A 10,630-nucleotide genomic window follows, 5' to 3' on the forward strand; every position below is an offset into this window, starting at 1 on the left:
AGGTTTTTTTAGAAAATAGCTACTTTACATGGAAAAACGATTAAATTTCTTAAAAACATTTGTAGAAGAGCTCTGGACACTGAAATCTGTACTGCTGTATTTAGAACTGTGACATACTTTCCATATTCAATAGCAATGCATCATTTGATACATTAAAAAGGGCGTGGTAACGAATTCGAGGGACACGGAGCTAAGGGTTATTGAAGCATGTGTTTTCATTTTGGCTACAAAAATTTCAACAGGCGAAATTCGGCATCCAAAAGGTATACATAGTTACAGAATTTAAAGAAATGCTAAAAACATCTTAATGAAAAAACAATTTCAGAATTATTGACAAAAATAAAAAAATAAAAAATAGGGCGCGGTATAGCTCAGGTCGATAAGATACTTACCTAAAGTACCAAAAGATGGTTAGAGGTTTCGCGAGTTCGATACCCGATTCGTCCTTGTCTGAAACTTTCCTGACACAGAGGTACAACAGAAACGGCGACATGATCACAGAAAAAGATTGCTACCGCAGGGAGTCCCACACCGAGAAGTTAGCGCACCAACCTCTCGGTGAGTATAAAAAAAAGCTGCCATTCGGAATCGCAATGAATTGGAGGTCCCGTTCTAATTAGCCCTCGTGCGCTAAAAATGATCAAATGACAAAAAAATAATAATTTTCGCAATTTATGAAAATATAAAATTAATGGAAAAAACAGTTATGGAAGTACTGAAAGAGAAATAATTGCAGAATTATTGACAGTAATTTCACAATTATTCATTTATAGATATTGATTATTATTTATTTATAGATATTGATTATTATTTATTTATAGATATTGATTATTATTTATTTATAGATATTGATTATTATTTATTTATAGATATTGATTATTATTTATTTATAGATATTGATTATTATTAATTATTTATAGATATTGATTATTATTAATTATTTATAGATATTGATTATTATTTATTTATAGATTGATTTCAAAATTGTAAAGACCAATTTCAGAATTATTGATTGAGTTTCAGATCTAATAAAATAAATAATGAATTAATCATCTAATGAATTAAATAATGAAAGTAAACTATTTGAAAATAAATAAAAAAATTCAAATTTAATGAAAGAAATAAATTCAGAGAAATAAGAGTCCTAAAATGTGTGTGTGATGTCACTCTCCGCTATTCATATGAAGGTTTTTAACAACTGGCTGAAGCGAAGAGAGAGAAAATTCAACTGCCCTGGCAGGGGAATCGAACCCACGTCCTCTCACTTTCCGGGTGAGTACCCTGGACCACTAGACTACAAAGACAATTTATCAAGACAATCACGTTGCCTTTGTAGTCTAGTGGTCTAAGGCACCCGGGGGGAGAGTGGATGTACGTCTGATTCCCTGCAAGGGCTGTTGAATTTTTCTCCCTTTTCTAAATTCATCTTCGCTTTAGCCAGTTGTTAAAATCTTCATAAATGAGAGTATTCATTAAATTTAGGAAACCCTGTTTAATAACCGAGAATACCACGGTAATGACTTGGTGGCCGGCAGGCTTCGTGAAAAGTTTAATTAGGCCCTCAACGTCTGAAACGTTAAAGACCCCGGGCATAGGGGGCTGTGAGATAGACCTTTTTTTTATCCGTCCAAAAAACCACACACTATCGTTTCCCAAGAAAATATACTTGACCATACATCCTGCTTTCAAACAATCTGTCCCGTTATTTAGAGAGTTATTTCGCCGTTCTTAATTACGCCCGATCCATATCACAGCTGTTATTCATTAGCCATAATATTTTTCTTCCCTTTTTGGTTAAATTTTTTAAACTTATTTCAAGCCTCCAACATTGTAATGTAGGATAGGTCCAAACTAAGAGAGTGTGGAGGGGGTTTTGGTGCTCGAGGCAGGGCCGTCTTAAGGGCATCATGGGACCCCGAGCCAAGTGATTTTTCTGAGGCATTACATTACAAATTCTAGAACATTTTAACCGGATCTCATTTTTGTGAGGCCCCTCTTCTTCTGAGGCCCCCGGGCCGAGCCCGAGTGGGCCCATGCGTTAAGACGGCACTGGCTTGAGAACCTGGACAACAGAGAGAACCTACATTCTTTACCTTTATTTGACCACTCCTGGGGGCACAAAAATGCACACTTTTGTTCCTTATGTTCTTTGTGTGTGATTCCATTCCTGTTACTGATACTACGGCCCTGTTTGTCCCCTTAAATTTTCTCAGCATCTTCGTTGTCAAGGTATTACTCAAAAAAGAGTGACAGCGAGTGGTGTCTTGTGAATTTATATTGTTCTAAAATTTTATATGTCTAAAGAGAAAAGCCTAGGCCGCCGCCCCTTACAACCTGCTGCCCGGTTGCACCGCACTCCTTGCACTCTTACCACCCTTGGTTATCATCAAACCAATTTCTAAGAAAAACCCATAATTCAAAGGAAATGAAATGTAAACGGAAGGAAACGATGCCAGAGCAAAGTCCGGTTTCGTGAATATGAATCATCAATAATCTCAGTGCGAAAGTCCTCAAAATCTCCGTTTGCAACACCATCTGGCCACAAAGTATACTCTAAGCCAAATTGATGGTTCTGCGTAAGACACTCGCCACCAAGCTCTGTAAATAAGAACTATGCAATGTAGGATGATAAAACAATTTCTCCAGAAGTTATTGTTAGTTATGTCAGATATTAGTGCAAAACATCTTTGAAACATCATTCTTCAGAGTTTCAAAAAAATTGGAACGAGTTGCTGATTCATGGTCTGGATAAAAGGAGCTGTATTTGATAGATGGAATTTTACTCTGATGTGTGAAATATATAATTAAACAAAATTCTGTCGAGAAAAAAAAATTGTGTAATCGCAGACACTTCTCTGAAATATGTTTCTTTCTGGATTTAGACCATTTTGCGTGTTCGTAAATCAAGATTAGTTAGTAAATTAATCATTTTTTGTTGTTCGTAAACCGAATTGTTCGTAAACCCAGAGTTGACTGTACACTGTTTCCTCAACCTTTTTTTAGCCCATGGCCTCCTATATATATAGACCATATTTTTTTCTCGTACACTCTCCCCACTCGCGTCTTATCCAGGGCTCCTACTCTCATCCAAGAGCGAGATCTCTTGTATTTATTGAATTTAATTTAATCCAAACAAAACTTATAAGGAACAAAAATTTTATAAGGCTAGGTACTAGGCGCATATTCAGAGGGGAACGATCACCCCTCCAAACAGCCACGAATAATATGAGAAAAATTGGCCTGTCCCGTAAAATACGTGACAAAATCCAACGAACCTCACAATAAATCATCCCACTCAACACATTGCCCTGGATTCAAGCCTGCCAGGCACGAATCCAGAGAAAGTGGGTCATCTTCCTTCTAAAAAGCCGAATTGTGGAGAAAAATATATCTGTGTAAAATACGGGACGTTCTAACGAACCTACATAAAAACTGCTTCTCCCGACACGTCACCCCGGATCCATCCACACCCTGGGCTGGAGTTCAGTGAGCTTCCTTCTTGGGGGGGGGGGGGTGTTTATATATATACTTTGGGTTATGAGGTTGCGTGATTTGGATAAAATGATGGATTCAGGATAATTGATTAATTTCTTAAAATAATTATTTATTTACAACACGAAACATAAGACGAAATAAAAAAATCTACGGAGCGACATGTTAAGCTCTTGATGGTTCGGTCGCTTCTCTCGCGATTTCCCGCGTGACAATCCAATGGCATTGGCTTTACAAGTGCCGCCATCTGTGAGATAAAATACAAATCGAATCTCACCACATGAGTTTCCCCCCAGTGAAGGAACATGGTGAGAGAACGATAAATGAGATACAAAAAATTAATCATAAGATGCAGAATAATAGATGTGCAAGACATAATACAATGATGCAGGAAATCATGTGCAATAAGTATACACTTAAAAAAAAATATGATGCAAAATGTACAATTAAATGCAGAAAATTCAATAAGCTGTACAAAATATATATCGGATGCATAATATAAATGAGATGCATGAAATACAAGATGCAAAAAAAATCAATGAAATGTAGAATTATATGATGCAAAAAAATATTATGATGCACAATTCGAAACAAAATTAATTTCGGTTATCAGCCTAGGACTGAATTTGACTTTTCTGCCAGACCTAGTGACATATGGTTGTACTGGCACAGTGTCATTTTTCTTTTCTTCGAGCTTGTTTTTGTCAAGTTCCACACATACATCGTTAAAGATAAATGCGGGTTTCACTCTGTCAAGTGAAACACAGGTCTTTCTCCCATTTACATTTAAAGTGATATTTTTTTCATTACGAGAAATCACTTCATGGGGTCCAGTATATGGTTGTGTCAAAGGTGGTGTGATCTTGTCAATTCGAAGAAACACATGTGAGCAAGTTTGCAGTTGAGGATGCACATAAATTTTGGATTGACCATGAGCTGATGTTTTGCATGGTTTGATACTATTCATACGCTCTCTGAGCTGTTGTACGTATGTGTATGTTGATGAGAGCTGACCGGGTGTATCCGTGCAGAGATCTGCAGGTAATCTCAAAGATGTACCAAAAACTAATTCGGCACTAGAGGCTTTGATATCCGGCTTGACGGCTGCCCTGAGACCAAGTAAGATGGCTGGCAATGTGACGGTCCACTTTGGATTCTCATGTGCCTTTAATGAGCTTTTTAAGACACGGTGAAACCGTTCGACCATGCCATTGGCCTGTGGATGGTAAGCAGTGGTACGAATCCTGCTAGTGCCAAGCAGGTTGATCAGTTCTCTGAAGAGTGATGATTCGAACTGCCGTCCTTGATCGGTTGTTATGGTTGATGGACATCCATAACGGCAAATCCAACCATCGAACAAGGCACGACAAACTGTGTCTGCTGTGATGTCTGCTACAGGTATGACTTCCGGCCATCTGGTGTAGCGATCAATTACTGTTAAGCAGTATGTCTTTCCTTCTGAAGGAGGCAGAGGTCCAACCAGATCGATATGAATATGAGAAAATCTTGCATCGGGTGTTGCAAAGGTGCCTAAAGGTGTTTTGGTATGCTTATGAACCTTTGAGCGTTGGCACTCATTGCAACACTTTACCCAATCTTTGATGTTCCTTCTCATGTTAGGCCAAACGTATCTTGCAGATATTAGCTGAGTAGATGATGTTACACCTGCATGAGCAAGATTGTGGAAATGATGAAAAATAGTCTTGCGGAAGCTCGCTGGAACAAATGGTCTTGGTGAGCCTGTAGACACATCACACACCAGTTCTGTTGCGGTAAATGGACTTGGTATTGACTTGAAAGTCAGTGAACTAGAGTTGTCTTGCTGTAACTGTTTTAATTCAGGATCCTCTCGTTGAGCAGTTGCAAAAAGGTCAAAATCCAGGAATGGTGATTTGGAAATTGAGTTGATTTCTATTCTTGAAAGAGCGTCAGCTACCACATTATCTGCACCTTTAGTATGACGAACATCAGTGCTGAATTGCGAGATGAAGTCGAGGTGTCGCCATTGACGTGGGCTGCATTTATCAGGATTTTGCTTGAAGGCGAAGACAAGAGGTTTCTGATCTGTGAAAATTATGAACTCACGGCCGTCTAGCATGTGCCGGAATCTTTTGACAGCAGTGTACATTGCTAACAGTTCTCGGTCGTAAGTGGAGAACTTCTGTTGACTCTTTGTCAGTTTCATGGACAGGAATGCAATGGGTTCCCATCCTTTTCCATTTGATTGCATTAGCGAACCACCGACTGCTAAATCACTGGCGTCAACCCATAGACTTAGCTTGGCACCAGGAATTGGATGGTGAAGTAATGTTGCACCCGCTAAAGCTTGCTTCGCATCGATGAATGCTTGCTCGGCTGGATCAGTCCACTGAAGGATATCAGCTGGCTTGGTTTGAGTAGCTCTTTTGGATTTCTTTTTGTTTTTTATTCCCTCCAAAAACTTGTGTAGAGGTGTTAAGATGTGTGCAGCTCTGGGCACAAAACGACGATAAAAGTTGAAGAGACCAAGAAAACGTCGTAATTGAGTGATGGTGTTTGGCTTAGGAAAGTTCAGGATGCAATCAACACGATCTGTTAAAGGCTCGATGCCAGATCCAGAAACTTGGTAACCCAAAAATTCAATTGATGAAACACCAAATACACATTTAGAGGGCTTGATGCTGAGGCCATATATTTGCAGACGTTCGAATAACAACCTTAGATGTTCGATGTGCTCTTCTGGTGATTTCGAGGCTACCAGTATATCATCAACAAAGGCATATACAAATGGAAGTCCACGAGTGACCTCGTCAATAAACCTTTGGAATGTGGCTGCAGCGTTGCAAAGGCCAAATTGCATTCGAGTGCTCTCGAATAACCCAAACGGTGTGATAATAGCACTTTTATGGACATCTTCCGGATGTATAGGAATCTGATGATAGGCCCTAATGAGATCTATGTGGGAAAAGATTTTACTACCATGCAATTCAGATGTAAAGTCCAGAACATTTGGAACACTGTACCGGTCTTTCACAGTCTGTGCATTTAAAGCTCGGTAATCACCAACTGGACGCCATTCATCACTGTCCTTTTTCGGGACCAAGTGCAGAGGTGATGCATAGCAACTGTTAGATGGTCGTAAATGGCCGAGGTCAAGCATCTGCTGAAATTCTTGCTTCACGATTTTCAATCGATCAGGAGCTAGACGTCTTGGCTTGGCATGCACAGGTGGACCAACAGTCTCGATATGATGCACGACAGAGTGTTTCACAGGTTGTCCTGGTTGTGGTGGTTTGATGATGTCGGGAAACTTGCTGAGAAGGCTGTGGTAGATGGTGTCACCTTCGATGAGTTTGATTGAGTGAACTTCTGCAATGTGAAGATCACAGTCAGCATTGAGTTTTGTTGTCCTATCCAGTAAACATCGTCGTCGGAGATCCGGAACAAGATCAAAGTTGAACAGAAAGTCTGCCCCAATGATGGGTGTGGAAACATTAGCCAGTAGGAAAGTCCAAGTGAAATTACGACGGAGATTGAAATCTAATGTCACCCTCTTTTGACCATAAACACTAATGGATGAAGCATTAGCAGCAGAGAGCTTCATAGTGGCGTCGCGGCGTCGTTGTGATGGTGATGCTGGAAGGATGGAAACATCGGATCCAGTGTCAATCAGGAATCGAATTTTGGAATTTCTGTCCATGGCAAAAAGGCGACGAGATGCCTGTGGCAAGGAGCATGTCGCGATTACTCCTCGCCCGCCCCGTTTTTTTGAAACTTGCACGGCGACACGCACTTTTTGGCGTTGTTGCCGAATTTGTTGTGATACCAGCAGTTTTCCGATCGTGGATGCGGACTGCGCGCACGTGAGGTACGTTGGCGAGAGTTGCTGCGCGAACGCAGGACGTTTTTCAACTCGCGGCGTAACTGAGCCACTTCGTCCCGAAGTTGCGCGACGGAATCCGGCTGTTGCGGTTTCTCAACTGCGTCAACATGCTGAGGGTTCACTTCATGAATTTTGTCGGCGAGTTGAGCAGCTTTCTCGAGAACGAGTGGAGTGACAGCAGCGAGAATGGACTGAGTTGATGCCGGTAGGTGTTGGAGAAAAAGCTCCATCAGCAATTCGTCGGAGACAGAATGCGATTCCGCTCGTCGTCGCAATTCGCGGAGAATGTCGGATGGTTTCCGATCTCCCAATGACCCGCATGTTAAGAGCTTTCGAAGTTGAGTGGACGACGACTCGCTCGACCGTTTAATCAGTTCCGATTTCAGCCTTTCATACGGATCCGTGGCCGGCGGATTAATGAGAATGTCTCTGACAAGAGCCGCACTTTCCGGAGGCAGATTCACGACAACATAGTTGTACTTTGTGACAGATTCGGTTATCGGTTTCGGAACAGCGAGAGCGAAAGTGCTTTCACACATGATAAACCACAGCGCTGGATCATGGTGGTTAAAAAGTGGTACCTGAACGGCACTTACTTCCATGATGAAAATCCAGGAAAAGTGATGTCAAGTTCCGGAAAGCGAAAGTTCACTCACGGGAAACGCTAGTAGATTGCCTCGTGCTGCAGTGAAGAAACTGGAACTTGTTTGAAGTCCGCGGTCACCATACTTTGGGTTATGAGGTTGCGTGATTTGGATAAAATGATGGATTCAGGATAATTGATTAATTTCTTAAAATAATTATTTATTTACAACACGAAACATAAGACGAAATAAAAAAATCTACGGAGCGACATGTTAAGCTCTTGATGGTTCGGTCGCTTCTCTCGCGATTTCCCGCGTGACAATCCAATGGCATTGGCTTTACAAGTGCCGCCATCTGTGAGATAAAATACAAATCGAATCTCACCACATATATGACTGTCTTAACATCAGAGATCCCAGAACAAAAGATATTCTGGGCCTCATACTTGGCTAGAAGTAACAGCTTACATATTTACATTACCTACATTCGAAAATCACATAGTATCAGATCCCATCGTGTTGGCCCCCTATAGTTATTAGTCCCTGGGCCATGCCACATGGATCCATGGGTTAAGATGGCCCTGGTTCTATGGACGACCTTACCGGAATTTGAAATTAGTTCCCTCTTTTCCCCACCATATTTCACTTGAAAGCTTCATATCTCCACAGCTCTCCGTGGTCCCCTTCACCACTTGTCACGACTCCTCTTTAATCTGATTTTCATCAGTGAACCACTTAGAATGTCTCAGGACCGCAAAGAGGCAGCATGAGCCATGTTAAGAACCACTGATCTACTAGAGAAGTGGTTCTCATCAACAATAATCAGCATACAGGGTGGGCAGAAAGTCCGTGACACATTTCAAAAATCATAAAAAGTGCGGTTTGCACTAAAATATTTTCGTGCCGTAGAGGTTTTTTTGTTTTGATAAATTGAATTTTTTTTTTCAAACTTTCACTCACAGGTAGCGCTGTATTACGAATCCAGAGAAAGTGGGTCATCTTCCTTCTAAAAAGCCGAATTGTGGAGAAAAATATATCTGTGTAAAATACGGGACGTTCTAACGAACCTACATAAAAACTGCTTCTCCCGACACGTCACCCCGGATCCATTCACACCCTGGGCTGGAGTTCAGTAAAATAAAATGCCTCACAAACAGTTCTTAATGCTGATTAAGATTTGTGTTACACATAAAACTTATTGGCTCTTTCTTTTTCACTGAGCCTAGAGTAATAAAAGATGTTTATTTGCACATAATTCAGCTTTTTGTCATAGCTAGGCTGGACGAGATCTCGGCTACGGGATAAGTCCAGTGGCAAATTTCTGACGTTAAAAAAAAGCTTTTTGCCATTCCAGAAATTTCCTATTTGCGAGTAAAAAAAATCTTTTGGAAGCAAGAATGCACTGCGGAATTCTCAGTGCCGTCTTAACGCATGGGTCCACCCTGACATGGCCCGGGGCCTCGAGAGGGGAAAGGGCGGAGATCTGGTTGAAATTTCTGGGAATAAGTAAATTTGTCGGGTAGGGCGTAGGAAAAATCACTTGACCCGGGGGCCCACGACACTCTTAAGAAAGCCCAAAGATGGACATTCTTCCGCATTGGAAAAATATAATTTTAAGAGATTCAATTAACAAAGTAGTTAGTTGACTGATAGATTGGACGAGATGAACAAGCACCTCTTAGAGATAGAAGGCCTCGGCACGCTGCTCGTGACGTCATGAAAGTAGTCCATCCTTACTCAAAATATTCAGAGAAAAAATTCCACTGCACGTGCTATTATCATCGATGTGCAGAAAAGAAACGATCGGGCACAAAGTTGGCGATTTATATGCTCCCACATCCAATCACCGTGCGGTATTTAAGCAAACCCGGAAGATTCTACGCCAAATTAAAAAGAAACGACATAGGATGCTGTGGTTGAAAATATGGCAAACCTGCTCCGTAGTCTTACCGGACTATTCTCATGACTTTCAGATGAACTTAGCAACCCATGCAGAGGCCTTCTATCTCTAGGAAGTGCTGGACTGACCCCTGTTATTGCCACCGCAGCAGATTTTATCCCTTTTGATTCCCTCTTCTCCCTTTTTTAACGTGATCCACACGTATTCCCAAGAGATCTGTATGACCTCTCCAGGAAAGGCATATGTCTTGTAAGGATATGTAAAAAAAAAGACGTAACTTATGCCTCACGTGTAACCAACATCGAGGGATTACTACTACTTCTAACCGTGCAGGCACCACATAAACATTCCTCTGAGGAATTTCTAATGAATTTGTACATGTTTGAATGTGTATTCTGAGTGTGTCCTTAACGTATTTACATTGTTAGAGCCATGCTCTTGTTTCGTATTTCACAGGTGCTGCCATCTGTTTTTCATATTTGAAGTAAAAATAGCAGATGCATGGATTTTTTTTTTATTGTGAGTATTGTGTTGAACGTCTGCCTGCTCTCTCCGGTGGGACTTTCTCAAGTGGGAGACTGGCTAGCGTTCACGCCTCGAAACTTCGAGGAATTGAAGATAAGATTCGGAATTGATCGAGGCTTTTCTGCAATCGATGTCTGCAGATACAGACATACATGGGTTGAAATTGAGTATCGTTTAGATGCTGCCCTTTAGAAAGGGTGCTCATATTGAAATATGACAGTTTTATGTAACGCAAATCGTAGCAAACATTAATTATACATTGTGTCA

This window comes from Pholcus phalangioides, unplaced genomic scaffold, assembly GCF_987345545.1.
Source record: "Pholcus phalangioides strain wild (caught in Gottingen) unplaced genomic scaffold, Ppha-v1.0 ptg000007l_1, whole genome shotgun sequence".
NCBI classification, from domain to species: domain Eukaryota; kingdom Metazoa; phylum Arthropoda; class Arachnida; order Araneae; family Pholcidae; genus Pholcus; species Pholcus phalangioides.